Source organism: Aquila chrysaetos, chromosome 4 (assembly GCF_900496995.4).
Source record: "Aquila chrysaetos chrysaetos chromosome 4, bAquChr1.4, whole genome shotgun sequence".
In the NCBI taxonomy this organism is placed as follows: Eukaryota; Metazoa; Chordata; class Aves; order Accipitriformes; family Accipitridae; genus Aquila; species Aquila chrysaetos.
Genome location: NC_044007.1, coordinates 32,616,948 through 32,633,785, shown reverse-complemented (window position 1 = coordinate 32,633,785; position 16,838 = coordinate 32,616,948).

The window sequence follows — 16,838 nt, the reverse complement described above, 5'->3', positions numbered from 1 at the left end:
CTCTTAAGGTCAGTGGAAAACTTCCCTTAGTTTTGTCTATAAGGAATGGAGAGAGAGGGGAGTTAAGCATGCTGTGAGTTATGTGGAAGCCGTGTTTGCATGATAGAATGGCAAACTTAAGTCCTGGCATGCAAGAATTTGATCATTCATATTTAAAGCATGGCAATAAAGAAGGCGGTAGACATATCAGATAGAAGGGCAGGGAGGGGGAAGAAAGAGGAAGGAAGAGGACAGCTTGCAAACCAACCAAATTCAGTATGCAAAATGCATATTTTAGGTACAGGAACAGTACTGACTTCCAAGCCTGGGATCGAAAGCTCTTCTGACATTTTCCCACAAAATAGCTTGCCATCTGAAAATGCCAACTGATTGAAATCAAAAGTGTTTATGGAAACAAGGGGTTTTTTTCCATGATTTTCATCATTCCAGGATTTTTACGCTAGAATTTTTATTGCAAAGAAAAAGAGAGAACTTCACTGTGGAATAGCTAATAGCCTAGTGATCTTTGCACTCTACCTGCTTACAGGTAGGTAGTGCTATATTCTAAGAGAATACCCTCAGTACTAAACTGCTTTACAATGAGCATGTTCTTGCTCTGATTTTTTTTTCCTTTTAACACACAAAAAAAAATACTTTGGACAATCTTTTCCTTTTGATTGTGGAAAAGAAAGAATATCCATAAAATATTCACAAGTATAAAAAAATGTGCTTTCTTCAGTGGACCATATCTAGCATTTAGGTCATTTGCCTATCATGTTAACTGAGTTGTCACTATGCATTAAGAACCGGTGGCATTTTGGGGAGGAGGGAAGGGGAGCAGTTCATTTAAAGCTGTTACACTATGAAAGGCCACCTACCAAGGCAGGCTGAGTGATTCACAACGAATAATTTATTCTCTCCTTTCTCTCATGGAATAGTGACAAGCAGATTGTGAAAGGGTTTTTTTTTCCACTGCACTTCTATTTTGTGTCTTTAAGCCTGGTCAAAAGCCAGTCTGAGTCAGTGGAGGACTTTGAACTGAGACATGCTCCATGGTTCATAATGAAGGTCAGTAGGTAGCAACCCAGGGAAAATTACGCTGTCAGGATCTTTTGCTATATAGAAAGGAAAAATCAATGATCGTCCTTTAAGAAAGAGGTTATAACATACAGTCCAAGATGGAAATATCTTAAGTAGCAGCTCTGAACTCCCTCCACAAGGCTTTCTGCGGAGACAAAAGAGACAAACACAAGTACTTCACTTTCTCCCAACAACACATGACAAGATCATAATAAGAAATTCCTTACTAGCTCTTCTGAACACAGTAGACCGTAACTGCTCTGGGAGAAATGGGTTGGACTATACAGAAAGATGACTGCTTATTATCTGAATGTTATTACTTAATTGTAAGTGATAAAAAATGACAGCGTTTTTTTCCATTTCTTGGTTGGTTTATACATGAGCACTACTGCAAGTACGAATTAAAACACTTTTCCTCCATATTGTTCATATTTTCTATGAGCATTAGTGTTAGACAATCACAGCGACTTGATCCTCAGATTTTAATGCAAGCTATACACAAAAAGGCCAGTGAAGCAAAATACATTACTATTTCAGTAAATATTAAAAAATTATTTAAAATATTCAGACAGCTTTCGTAGTTCAGTTGCATTTCATTCTCACCTTAAAACTGAAAGAAATAAACTGAACCACAGTTTGAAAAGCTGCACAGAACTTTTTTAAACTAATCGCACCATTTTTCCTGAGTTTCTGTTTGACAAATTTGGGAGATTAACAGTTTCCTTGTACAGAGACATTTTTAGGCTATACTTCTCCTTGGGAATTTAGCAATAATAAGCAATAATTTAGCAATAATAGCAATAATAATTTCCTTCCCAAGGAAGGAAACAAAATCATCTGAATTTTTAAAAATGCTAAAACAAACCCTAGCAGGGGTCACACAGCACTCTCCCATCCAGAACTCAGGAACTGGTATGGGTTAGGGTCCATTTCCAGTTAAAACTGTGGACATGGCCACCCAGTTTTGCACTGTTTGATGGTAGGGGTGCAGTCACTTCTGTGCCATTTTGATATACTGGCATAGGCGTGGCCTTAGAAACCTCAGCCATGTGGTTTTTGTATCATGATCAAATTAATTTAATGCCATTTGCAGCTTTACTTTGTTGTTTGTTTGGGGGTTTTAAATTCTTTTATTTTGTTTTGAATGTGAGCAAAAGAAACCACACAGTAATCCAGGGATGGGGGCATCCTCCAGGATGTGGTAGACTCTTTAAAACAGAAACTTGAGTCCTAATCTTTGGCATGCTGAGTGAACCGCATTGACCAGACTTTTCATCTTCTGAAGATGGGTTGACACTGTTGTTCTTACTAAGATTTGAAGCTCCATCCTGGACCTGAGAAACCTTTTCTAATAGAATCTTAGCTGAAACGGTGTTTTCAGTGAATTTTACTTTACAACCAAAAAAAACAAATGGCAGATACTGGAGATGTAAATATTCCTTGAATGTCGTATATGCTGGTTTGGGCTGGGATAGAGTTAATTTTCTTCACAGTAGCTAGTATGGGGCTATGTTCTGGATTTGTGTTGAAAACAGTGTTGATAACACAGGCTTGTTTTTGTTACTGCTGAGCAGCGCTTACACAGAGCCAAGGCCTTTTCTGCTTCTCACCCCACCCCACCAGCGAGGAGGCTGGGGGGGGCACAAGGAGTTGGGAGGGGACACAGCCGGGACAGCTGACCCCAAAGGACCAAAGGGATATTCCAGACCATAGGACATCATGCTCAGCATATACAGCTGGGGGAAGGAAGAAGGAAGGGAGGGATGTTCAGAGTGATGGTGTTTGTCTTCCCAAGTAACCATTATGCGTGACGGAGCCCTGCTTTCCTGGAGATGGCTGAACATCTGCCTGCCCATGGGAAGTGGTGAATGAATTCCTTGTTTTGCTTTGCTTGCATGCACAGCTTTTGCTTTACCTATTAAATCATCTTTACCTCAACCCACTAGTTTTTGCACTTTTGCTCTTCTGATTCTCTCCCCCATCCCACCCGGGGTGGGGTGAGTGAGCAGCTGTGTGGGGCTTAGTTGCCAGCTGGCTTTTAACCACGACAGTCCTTTTTGGTGCCCAACATGGGGCTCAAAGTGTTTGAGATAATGACAGATTTGATTGGAATGTGCTAGATCGTGTTTATAGCTGTTATTGCTGCTTAGCTATTAACTGGCAGGCTCCTGTGCTTGCCATGGGGCTTGCTTGCCTTACTGTATATTAGAGTCTAGTGCTCGTTAGCGGCTGCTTTTTGCTTTCCCTGCTTGCTGTGCTGCTATCCTGCTTACCATCTTTCTCTGCTGTGCCTGGGAACATTTTGATAACAGCAATGGCCATGCGCCTGGGCTGGCAGATGGCCAGGGCTTCGCTGCTGTGTCTGTGCTGCTGTGCTGGACAGGCTGGAACTCCAGTGTAGTCTCGAGTTGAAGTGACTGTGACCTGTGGATGAGTCCATGTGGGAGCAGGACACCCCGAAGCATCTGTGGGTGTGGATAAGTCCACACCAGAACAGGTACATATCGAAGCGTCTGTGGCCATGATTATATCTGTGCTGCAGCAGGTATACCTCTGAAGGGATTGCAGCCCAAGGATAAATCCATGCTGAAGAAGGTACAGCTGTAGCTGCGGATAAGTCCATGCTACAGCAGGTACACCTTGAAGCATCAGCAGCTGTGCATGAGGTCACACTGGAGCACCTCAAAGCCTGTAGCCATGGATAAGGCCACAACACATATTACACATTACAGTGTTCCTTAAATAAGACTAATCTCTGCAAGGAAGTACCATACAATGTTTTGTCAAATGAAAATTGTCTATAACATTTCAGTGATTCTGTCAATAATTATCCATATCAAAAGAAAAGTTCAAGAAATAGTGGATTCAGTTTCAATACAATGAAAAGAGTAGGAAACATGGGCCTCATTTCTGATTCCAGTACAACCACTATGTACCTCTTTCTAAGTGCAAAAGTCTGCACAGAGCTATGACACCCAGCACAGGGGCTATTCCTCTGCGTTTTAGTGAAGATTACTTTATCACTCAGGTTTCTGCTCCTCATGGTAAAAGTAAAGATTGCAGGGCTGTGAACTAAACTTCGATACAATTACTTAGTGAATTACTAACTTAAGTTTTGTCACAATAACTACACCAAAAATCAGCATAGAAACTGCCATCAGATGTTTCTAGGGGATTAATCTCCTCATAAGACTCAGTATTATGTTTTCCCACCATCCACCCATTTCCTTCATATTTCCTTCTGACAACCCACTGTAGTGTTCTCAAAGCTTATAGCTTTCTCCAGCTAGACTAACCAAGGTAAGGTGTGTCTTCCCCGCCCCCCCCCCCCCCCCCCCCAAATATTCTTTCTCTGTGCTTTTGGGGCCCAGCCACAAGTCAAGCACTCAAAATACAGAACATGATATTATTTCCTGTTCTTACACCCGATCCTAGAGTGGTCTGCAGCAGACCAGGGAACAAGTGCTGACTTGCCTGACCTGGAGCATGAAAAATGAAGTTGGATCAGTTGGGATACTTGGAAGACTTGGGATGTTTAGCAGTAAAGTACTGGCAAACCTCTACTACACATATGCAAAGAGAGTAATTTCCAGGGTCAGTAGCAAAGCCAACTTGGATAGATACATGGACTGGAGATTGTAAAAATATATACTCATTTGTTAACATTTGTGTTTTGTTTATTCCTTTGAAGTCTCTTACAATTTGTGTGCATTAAAGCATTCTTAGGTTTATTCTCACTGGGCAGAGTCTGAAATTTGCTCTGTTTTGGAGGATCGAGATGGCAAGTAAATGACTGATATTAAAACAAATGTCTGGAGACCATAATACAATTTTTTAATCATGCTGCTCAATTCCTCTTGTCTGTTTTTCTACATGGTGCATTATTTATTCACATCTGTTTCTACTGTAGATAAATCTGAGTCTTCACTACTGCCCAGAGTTTGCACTATGGACCTGTCATAACATTTATTTTTGACACTTAACAAAGCAGTATACTGAATGATGTAGATATTGCCTATTTGGATATTAATTTATTTTTTAAAAACAGCAGAATGTAGACACATCTCTCCAATAGTAAAAAAAAAAAAAAATTGCATGCTTCTACTAATTAACAGCTTCTTATTTTGAGTAAATTCCCAAAGACAATATCAAGCACATTATTTGAACCTTTAAAATCTGAAAAAAAATGTAAATTGTTAAGAGCTCTTCTTGAGTAACTTAAGTAACAATCAAAGAAGAAGATTGTCTTACATTCTGACTACCTAAAAATACAGAGCAACCCACTCCTAAAAGATGAGTAGACACTTGAATCTTCTCTATTTGAAAGGTAGAACTCATGAAAAGAGATAGAAAATTCTTGGACTGCAAGAGCTTTCTCAGAAAAGAAACAGTCCTCAAATTTGGAAGACTGCTTTCACATCAATGCGTTTGTTTCATTTATTTTGCCCATTGTTTTTTGTTATGAAACAAGATGGATGATTTCTCTTGCTTTATATTTCAAACAGCATCGAGGTCTGGGACTAGGACTGTCACAGTTGAAGCAATTGAACTTCTTGGGGGATTTAGCTATGTTTCATTTTCTTTCTTCTCCCTGTGATGAAGGACCTTCACAAATTGATATAGGGACCAGAGTGGTGTTGACTTTGACCTCTGTGAAGCATATTTTACTTTTCTAATTTCATCAAGAAATTGCTTGCCAAAGAAAGCCTACTGTCACTCCTCTCTGGCCTCCTCCTTTGCAGACTTCCTGAAAAGGGGTCTGGCAGTGAGGAAAGGATGTGCTCCACTGAAGTGAGAAATTTTCTTACAAGTTCATGGGTTATTGTCAAAACAACATTTTCAAGTGCTTTCACCAACTCTAGAGCTTGCTAAAGCAAGGTGAACAGTTTGATGAGCTCTTGCAAGTTTTCTCTCATCTCCCAGGTATGGAGGAGGCTATGGACAGAGATGAATCATTTGCGTCCGGTTTCTCCTTTTTCTCATTTGTTCTCATGCTCTTACCATATATGTTTGTTGCACAGGAGAGAGACAGCACACCCTTTGTAAGGTCCTCTATCACATTATCTCCTTGCTAAAGCTAGAATGAGAAGGTAGGTGAGCATACTAGAGAAAGGCTCTTGATGTCCTGGACTTCTTTCCTTAACCATACAAACAGACACTACTGGAGATGGCTCACTAGGTTACAAGGCCCTTTCACTTGCACAGCTGGTTTGGGTTGTAAGTCCTCGCTGACACAGTTTTCATTATTTTCTATAAATCTCAAAGATAAAATCACTTCAAAATATTTTAGAAAACGGTCCTGATTGTTCAGGGACCACCAGATTCCACTTCAGGATATGTATGAGGCATTCTCCTCAACATTGCTAATTCCTCTTGAAAACAATTTTCTTCATTATTCCATACAAGTGCACAAATGAGACATCTTAAATCCATTTTTCAGCCTGGTTTCCTAAAGAGGTAGTTCCTTCTATAGACATTTTTATGTAATAGGCAATTTTAATGAAATATGAAAGAAGGACAGAAGTCTCCAAGACTATTAAGTTCCTAAATCTTTGTGAAAATAAATGGCTGGGTAAAAGGAGATAATTTCAAGTCGCTATTTCTTCTGAAGAGCTTCTTGTGTTTTGCCCCCTGGAACAACATGTCACTGCAACATATCATAGTTTTTCTTCCTTACTTCAGTTCCAGGTTCTTTAAAGCTGGTATTACTGCCTTTTTGACTCAGTATTTCAGACAATGCTTCTCTTCTCTAAAGAAGGAGGCAATGCCTTGTTTCTGTGCATCAGCCTACATATATACACATAAAAACACACGAATGCTTACATGCTTAGGCAAAAATGGAGGGGGGGGTATGTACATATGTATATATATACACAAACAAAGGTAAAAAATTTCTTTCCATTTTCCTGTTTTCCTGGGTTTTGGTTGGTTTTTTTTTTTAATGTCCTTTACTGCTGATAGGATATTCTATGCCATCTTTTATTAAACCTTCATTTTCTCAGCCAACAGCATTCAGGTCTTTGCTTCAGAAAGTGTATTTGGTGAACAATGGAAGTCATTTCCCAGTTCATCTCAGTCTTCAGCCCATTGCACAATACTGATTTCTATTTCCATCACAAATCTTTAGGGTCTTCAAGAGGTTTAGAAAGTTCATTTCCATATTCAAATATTTAAATGGTGTCATTACTAAAAATAAAGGCAGGTTTCATTTCTGTATAGTGTTTTAGAGATATTTGACAGTCTTTCTCTAGCAGTGTGTTATGAAACTGCAGCATATACTCACAGTCATCATGAATCTGAGAATAGTTCTGTTTAATTTCCAAAAACATAAGTAGAACTCCCCAGTGGCTGGATAACCATTTTTCAAACTTAGGGAATTAAATTCAACTTGCTTTCTGTATTTCATGCTGAAACAGCAACACATTCATAAAATTGTCTAATTCCAACATAATTTTTTTTTACTTCATTTCAGAGGTATGTGACCTTATACTTTAAAGGGAATTATTTGGAAACAAACATGCAGTATTATTTTTAAAATCATGTGAATATTGATGTCAGTTCTATTTGCAAATTGATGGGAGTAAATCGTTTATTTCTGAATCAAGTCCCATTAGGATTGTTCATGCATATTTCTCTTGGACCTTTTTTTTTCCTGACGAAAGCATGATATAACATAAAACATAGATAATTTCCAGTATTTTCATATACTTCTCTTATAGGGAGTTTAGGGAGGGTGCTTCTTTTTGACTTTTTTTTACCAGTCAGTTAACCCACTGACTTGTGAAATATCTCATTCATGAACTGTCTAGTCAGCAGTAGATTTGTCTCAAGAGGACAAAACAGCATAATGAATTATGCGGATGCACTCTGAATAAAACATTTCTTAGAATAGCAGTAAATCTCAAGACCTGCCTTTAAATACTTCAAAATACAGCATTTCTGGATATCATTAGCATATCATACAGACGATGGTTCTCAAAGAAGATGAGAATTACTGTTGCTAGATGCTTCATTATTGGGAAAGATGCTGTCCTCTCTGAAAGGAGAAAAATTTATACAGCACATGAGACCATCATGGTGGTGGTTCAGTCCATGTAGGTCCAACACATACCACTAGGGTCCATTAAAAAGAAGTCACATGACTATTGATGGTAATGAACAGTGGACACTCTGTTAGGCACTTCCAGAAAATGATGTGTTCTCGCTTCATCACATGCAAAACTTGACAGGATGATTTAAAAAAAAAGTATACAACTTTAAATATTTATCTTTTGAAGAAGGATTTCATATCCTATACTATTATATCACTTAAACCTGTTTTCATTCTCAGTTTCATAAAAAAACTATACATTTCAGTAGTTCCTGCCTCAAATTATATATATTCTCTGTATTGAGGGCAGTTCGTTAAAAGGAAGGTGTTACGAAGTGGTGAGCAGCTGCCAATGCTGTCAGGCCTAGAACAGGCATGGACACAGGGATACAGGGGTGCTCAGTCCATCCACCTAGGTCTTCCCTTGCTGTCAGTGAAAGGATCCGCTCCCCCAGTCTCTGGATTGGCTGTTAATGTCAGGCAATGACGATGCCGGACACAAATCTGTGGGAAACAAGCATATTCCTCTCTTTCTGTGAATGATGGAACCAATTTGGCTTCTTCTCAACCACCAAGTGTCATGGTTCAAGCCCAGCCTGCAACAAAGCACCATGCAGCTGCTCGCTCACTCCCTCCCCTGCCCTGGCTGTGGTGGGATGAGGAGAAAATAGAAAGAAAGGCTTGAGGGTCGAGAGAAGGACTGGGGGGGATCACTCACCAGTTATGGTCACGGGCAAGACAGGCTCAACATGGGGAAGAATCAAATTCAATTTAATTTACTACCAATCAAAACAGAACAAGGATATTAGGAAGTAAAAACCAAACCCTAGAACAGCCTCCCCCCCACCCCTCCCTCCTTCCCGGCTCAGCTCCACTCCCGGTTCTCTCTCCCTCCTCCCCCGGGCGGCTCAGGGGGACGGGGAATGGGGGTTGGGGTCAGCTCCCCACACCCTGTCTCTGCCGCTCCTTCCTCCTCAGGGGGAGGAGGACTCCTCACTCGTCCCCTGCTCCAGCGTGGGGTCCCTCCCGTGGGAGACAGTCCTCCACGAACATCTCTGGCCTGGGTCCTTTCCACAGGCTGCAGATCTTCGGTCACAGTCTGCTCCAGCGCGGGCTTTCCCATGGAGTCACGGCCATCTTCGGGGGCATCCCCCTGCTCCGGTGTGGGCTCCTCTCTCCCCGGGGTTCAGGTGGGCATCTGCTCCCCCGCTCCCCTCCACGGGCTGGGGGGGGGGGACAGCCTGCCATCTCACCACGGGCGGCAGGGGCATCCCCTCCTCCGGCGCACCTCCTCCCCTCCTTCCTCACTGACCTCGGTGTCTGCAGAGGGGTTCCTCTCACATTCCAGTCCCCCTACTCACTGTAGTTTCCCTTTCTTAAATCTGTTCTCCCAGAGGCGCTACCACCGTCACCGACTGGGTCGGCCTTGGCAAGAGGTGGGTAAAACTTGGAGCCGGGGAAGCTTCTAGCAGCTTCTCACGGGAGCCTCCCCCACTACCAAAACCCTGCCACACAAACCCAAAACACCAGGAAACAAAAAAAGCAGTGGAAAACTTCAAACTAAATACATAATGCTCGAAATGCATAAGAAAGACTGTGAGGCCTGCCATGAAGTTAAACAGTTTCAGCCATGGTACTTGCAGTAAACCACTTCAAAGTAAACACCAGGAAGAAAGAGGACGCAAACAATGTGTAAGTTTTAAACCACATTGGTTTTTTCAGTGATGGGTCCAAATGACATCAAAGTATTGACACAAACTACTTCCTGAGGCTTCCTCCTGTCTAGACCAATAAAAATGCCTTCCCCTACCCGTGTCCCCACAACTGCAACTATCTTCTCTTCCAGTCACCCAGAGTCTCACCCAGTGTCCTAAGTATGGATCCTCATTTCAAGAGCAGATTTGAAGTTCCTCTATGTAAAATTTTTTGCAACCTATCTTATGGAGAATCTATGTCATGAATGTAGATCTGCATAACGTGATTATGGCTGAAAAAGTGAGCAGCGGAGGTCATTTATTCTCCATTCCTACTCCAGAAAAGGAGGATCATCATCCATCAATAACATGCACTGGAGTAAAGCATCCCAGAGAGGACAAACACAGCTGCTGCCAGAAGAACAAAGGAGACAACACTATGATCAATGTGAGAAGACTATCAAACACTATTTGAGATAATCGTTAAAAACAGCCAACAAGGCTCAGTGTCATTAGCAAATTGTGTGGTGCAGACCAATTTAATGGACCACATTGGCAGCTTCAATAAATTATGGCATTTCAGAGCGGCTGCACTGGAAGTCAACTTGAGGGCAAGAGGAAGGATGAATCAATTGGTTTTAAAAGGCAGTTGCTACTAAAATTATAGTTTAGTCCATTCAAATTACACTGGCTTCAGGGACAAAATCTGAGATGTAAAGTAAGAAGAGCTGAAAAATAGGCTTGCTATCTAGTTGCTTTACTAAAAAAGTAGACCATCTCTACATAGATATTACTTGATGCCGAGTCATAAGTTATAACTATCTTTTTTGATTAGAACAATTTTTCAGTAATTTTTTTGTTTGTTTGTAAAGCCATCTTGGAACCTATCTACCATTTTGTGCCTAAGGCACTGCACATTCTGTTCTACTTCAGTTTGCAGACAGAGATTGGATCAGATCAGTCTATCATCACATTGTATGGGATCTGACATAAAGTATTTTTCCACTAATTAAGACAAGGAAACTGAGCGTATTATTGTGTTTGTTCTTCTGCTTTTTAACTAACCTAGATTTATCTCCAGGATTATCCAGACACAGTGTAAAACAGTTCAGAATGAAAACATAATGGATAACTATGTAACCTCTAACTTCTCTGTTTCTCAGTCATTTACTTGTTCTCGCAACATTCACCACAAAGATTGCAAATATTTTTTCGCCATACACAGAAATAGTTTCAACAATGATTAAATAAATTACCACTGTAAAATGAACATAGCCATGAACTCTGATCTCTAATTTTCACAGGTTCATCTGAAGTACACTTTGCGAGTATACGCATAAATGGATATATGAATGAGTCTACATGAATAAGCATACATTAATGGCCCAGAGTAAAACAGTAGGCATATTGCAGCACAATCAGGAGCGCAGCTCTTCGAGACATAACACAGCCTCAGTCATTTGAATGGACCTCCGCATGATAACAGGAAAAGGTAATGAACTTAATCGCATCCCACTGATGTATGTCTTTCTGTCACAGGGGTTTTACTAGAGTTTCATTTTGAAATAAAATCATAGAGGAAAGAAATGTTCAGCCATGTCAGAATAACCTTGATATTTTCTGACTGCAAGATACTTTCTTTTTGTTTTGAAATGCTGTCTCATTTTATTTTTCTAAATTTTGCATTATACTTGTATGTACCAGTAAAAATACATACATTTCAATATTATTTTTGATTTAAAAAGGAATGTGAGGAATACATTGCATAATTGCCATGAAAGCACTTTACTTTCTACAAATATGTGGAAAGTTCATAATATCTGGCATTTGAAGTAGTTCTTTGTGCTCACTACTTACTGTACACATTCAGCAGATTTTTTTCTTCAATGTACTGTTAATTGAGGTGACCAAGTGAGACACATTAAGCCAAATTAGTAACTTGTTTTGTTTCCATTCTTCATATAAAACATCAGCTGGATTTCTCTATTTTTTAATTCATAAACTCTTTTATCTCCTTTCATATTGCTTTATCTCTTTACAAAAAGAGATGAAAGATGGATAGACACCACCATGAGCAGTGATGGTTCTTGGCCATCTAACTAAGGCTGTTAGTTTTGTCAAAACATAATTTTGATGACTTTCAAGGGAAAGTGACACAAGAAGTAATAACTATGCAAAAATGAAACAAATCTATTTATGTAAGATACAGCTTGATTCAATATATTATATCATGACTTTTTTGTGAAACATGTTAACAGACAACAAGAAACACTCAGTGTTGCAGCACTCTGTGGCTCCTGAATGTGGCTTGTGGTCAGCGGAGCTGTCACTCTTCTGTGACTCCCAGCAGTACTGCACACATGGTCTGAAGGAGCCATGAGCACATTTTCTATGGACAAATTCCTGTGTTTTCATCAATATGTAATATTACCAGAAGATTAAATTGAAATCCCCAGACAACAATGTAATCATATTTTCTACTTTGTTTTGCTTTGGGTTTTTTTTTTTAAAGTCTGTGAGGTTCTTGCAGTTTTTCTGGTATCTTCCACATGTACAGATTACTGAATGAAATGTATTGGTGAATACTTATCTATCCTGTGCATTTTCTTCTGGGTATTCTTATTGATCTTCTTTTTTTTTCTCCTCTTCCTAAAGAGATTTTTTTAACAAATTTAAAACTAAATTCTAATTTTAGCTATGGTAAAGGTCATCACTAAATTGTCTACATAAACCTTGCACTGTGGACATAAGTCTATTACTGTGTGAAAGTATATGGTTGCTTATGTGCTCCAATACATTTATAAGTGGATTTTGGCTGCTCAGTTCGGCACACATGAAAGTGATATCATAGTGACACATCAGGAAAGTTTCTCCATGGTAGGTGCTGGTGTGTCTGAAATGTCTCATGACTTTCTAGCAAAGGTGCATTCTGAGACTCAAATAGTGAATTTTTTCAAATGATCCTAAAGTTCTGAAACAACTCCAGGGTGCTTTTGACCATGTCAACCACCATTATTTGCTTTAACATCTTAACTCAGCCAGAGAAACTGTGATACACAAAACAAATTTCTTTGCCCCATATATGCTGAAAATGGTCAAGACTCTGGCTGTGCTGTAATCATTATGAGCATTTCCATTGAATCAGCCTTTCTAGCCTGCCTCATGCTACATCTGAAGACAACATCTCTGTAGGAACACTTTTTATGTTATAGAGATTGTGGATAACTGCTGCTTCTGGGTTCCTCAGTACAAGAGAGACAGGAACATCCTGGGGAGAGTCCAGCAAAGGGCCGCAAAGATCATTAAGCGACTGGAGCATCTCTCCTATGAGGAAAGGCTGAGAGAACTGGGACTGTTCAGCCTGGAGAAGAGAAGGCTCACAGGTGATTTTATTAATGTCTATAACTACCTGAAGGGAGGGTGCAAAGAGGAAAGAACCAGGCTGTTCTCAGTGGTGCCCAGTGACAGGACTTGGGGCAATGGGCACACACCGAAACACAGGAGGTGCCATCTGAACATCAGGAAAAACTTTTTTACTCTGAGGGTGACTAAGCACTGGTACTGGTTGCCAAGAGAGGTTGTGGAGTCTCCCTCCTTACAGATATTCAAAAGCCATCTGGACATGGTCCTGGGCAGCCTGCTCTAGGTGGCCCCGCTTGAGCAGGGCGGTTGGACCAGATGACATCCAGAGGTCTCTTCCAACCTCAACCATTCTGTGATTGTGTGATTCTGCTTACAGGCACAAACTCTGCTTTGTGGAGCTAACTAAAAAGTCTGCCGTTACTGTACTGGAATTCAAAACACGGGACTGAAACATTCAACCCCAGGTCTTACATGGTGTGTTAAAGATACAACTAAGGGCAGAATTTGTAAAGGTAAACTTTAGTTCAGGGACCTTGTCTCCTGGGTTCCGGTAAACACTGTCAAGAGGGAAGCTCCTCCAGAGAGCATTAAAGAGCAGAAACCTGCTTTAGCCATCTAGCATCTTCTTCCTTCTCTCTCCTTTGACTTCTTAGGAAGAAAAGTCTCCTAATGTTAAGGCAGCATTTGGGACTATGCCCCTAAAATTTACAAACAGCTGTCCCATTGCAGTACTATACGGGCTACCATGTATTGCAGCAGGAAACCTTGGCTTTTCAATAGCTCATTAAAACACAGCTTTTGGGGTCAGAGCATGAAATGTTTGTTTATTCTCCAGAAGCACACATGCACGCAATCACTGCTGTCAAGGGGATGACTCACACAGGAGAAAGTTTGCCAAGCTCAGAAGAGACATGCTAGTAAAGCATACACAGTGCACTGCTGGTTTGCAACTGGCAGGACCATGCCCTTCCTAGTGGTAGGATCTGCACAGGGCTGTGGTCACAGTGGCAGGGAGAGGTTTTGTTAACAGTCCCAGACAAGGCAAAGTGATGAATCAGGATGAGGATCCATCCAGGGACTCCCACAAGGAGCTGCAGGAGATGGAGATAGACACAGGGCTACCACACAGGTCCAACATCCATCCAGGGAACAAGGACTAGGCACAAGTTAACCTAAAATATAGCTTGGGCAAAGACTTGGTGCCCAGACGTGTGCTGAAATGGGGCTCCTGGGCCCATAGGCAGGGCTGGGGGGAGGCTGGGCAGGGCCACTAGGGCCTGGTGGTGCCCTCAGGGTCTGGACATCTTTTGACCCTATGGATAACGAATGGTGGATCTTCCTTGGCCACATGGTGGCCTATGAGGATTGGCTTTGTATTTTCTCAGCTACAATTTCTACTTGTGTCTACTAACACCACACCTCCAGGTGTGGAACGACCTCTGAATGCATTCCTCCAGCCATTCCCACACGAAGATTCTCCTGAGAATCACAGCAGGTGACTTACAAAAATGTGAACAACACAACAAAATGCTTTGGTTTCCTGAGTAGGAATTTACACCCACCAGCCCTTTTATTGGATAAAAATTGGACTCAGGCAACTTAAAGTCTTTTGATTTCTTAATTTTCTAGAAAATTTGTCACAGTCAGTAACTGAGGCATCCCATTAAGCTTTATGTTTTTCACTCTTTTACATTTTTACAACCATCTACCACTTAAAAATTTTAGGTACCTTTTATCTAGGAAGATAATCACAAAATAACTGGGGAATCAGAAATAATCTTGTTTATCCTTCATTTAAAGGTAATCCCTGATTACCTCCTACTTTCAGTTAGTAATACAGTATTTCTTCAACATGATCTTAAAAAATGTTTGATGATATTATGGTACAAACAAATCTACGCTCCTCACAACTCCTTCCAAACTTTATTTTAAAAGTCTAAAAAAACAAGTAGTGTTCTGAAGCAGTTAGTATAGAAATGTGTAGAAATTAATGTTCTTGGTTTATGAATTACTTTATAAAAGACAGAGAATTTTCTCTTATATTCTTGAGGGCTTTCTGACTGGGGCAGAAAGGCTGTCCATTTGTTAAAAAAAAGGGGTTTAAAAAAATACCTGGAAGAGATGGGATCTTTGCAGTGCTGTCACAGCACTGTGCCCCATGGCAGAGAGCACACAGGAGGTGACCAGCTGCTCCCCTGGGGCTGAATATTGCCTGGAGAAGGGCAGAGCAGTCAGCAAGGCAGGAGGGAGCAGCAGGGGCCTGGACCCGATGTGGAACTGTATGTCACTTGGCCAAAAGAGCAAACCTGATTGATAGATGTGCAAACAGTCACTAGTAGATCCAGACTAACTAATCACACAAGCTCAGATGATATCCTGGCTTTCTACACCTGTGCCAGGAGATGCACAAGATTTCAGTCCAGCCCAGATTTAAGCATTTCTGGAGAATGCATTCATCCCACACTGTTCATTTTGATTTCTTTACATTTTCTTTGCTGCTTTATTTACTGTATTGATACTTTACAGCGTCCAAAATAGGAACCTCACATGAGCAGAGTGCGTAATTGCCACCCCGAACAGCAACAAAATCTAAAATACAATCAGTTGGGCCTTCCATAAATAAGACAGAAATTTATAGGGTGCCATTATTGCCTATTTACATCTCTGCAAAATACACCCAGCGCTGCTATATTTCTCCCAAAGTATTTTATTTCACAAATTCAAAGCTAATAATGCTCTCCTTTGCCCTAGCCCTGCTATACAGAACTCCTATTCCAGAGTCTGTTCCAGCATTCAGTACACAGAGTAAATCACAGAGGTCACACTGCTCTGTCAGAAGACAAATGTGTTCTTGTTCCATAACATTATGGGCTGCCTGACCATATTTAGAGGCGCTAGATAATTTTCATTCTCCAGGCCTTCAGCCTTCCTTTGATTTCCATATATCACTTTCCACTTCCTTTTAATTCTATCCACGTGTGTATGGATGCAGCTATGCAAAACCAGAGGTTATCTGTAATTAACCCTGAATTGAAGACACGACCTTCTTGCCAAGCACCAGCCCTAGAACAGAGCTTTCTCTGTTTTTTCTTGCTTGTATGGTTAATTGCCACTGTGCCCATGGCATTCCCCGTGAAGTGTCTGCATGCAGCTCAAAGAGCAAGGGTGGCAGTGAGGGACCTGCATATGCCAGCGCAAAGACAATGTGGCTGATCACACCAAAATTACAGCTTGTTTAACAGCCTGAATCAGCCATATACTTAACCACACACTTAAAAATAAATATACACTCCCTCTATTTGAAGTCAGTGGGACAGAATTACATCTTACTGAACAAAGTGTGTGTCTGACAAATTCTGTACTGAAACAAGGCTTTCTACCATAAGGTCTTAAATAACTAATCTCATGAGTACTAATCAAATTTCTATTCTTACAAGCTACTATTACGACAGTGCTTAGGAGTCACGGACAAGGACCCCATTTTGTTTGGCTCTGTACAAGTCCGGGGGAAAAAAGGGACAAAACCCTGACAACATGAGAGAAGAGACAACCAGCTAGGGAGGAGATGGGAGCGATGAGACGCAGGGTGGGCAGTACAGCTAACAGCGGGCTCAGCCTGGCAGCAGCCTCAT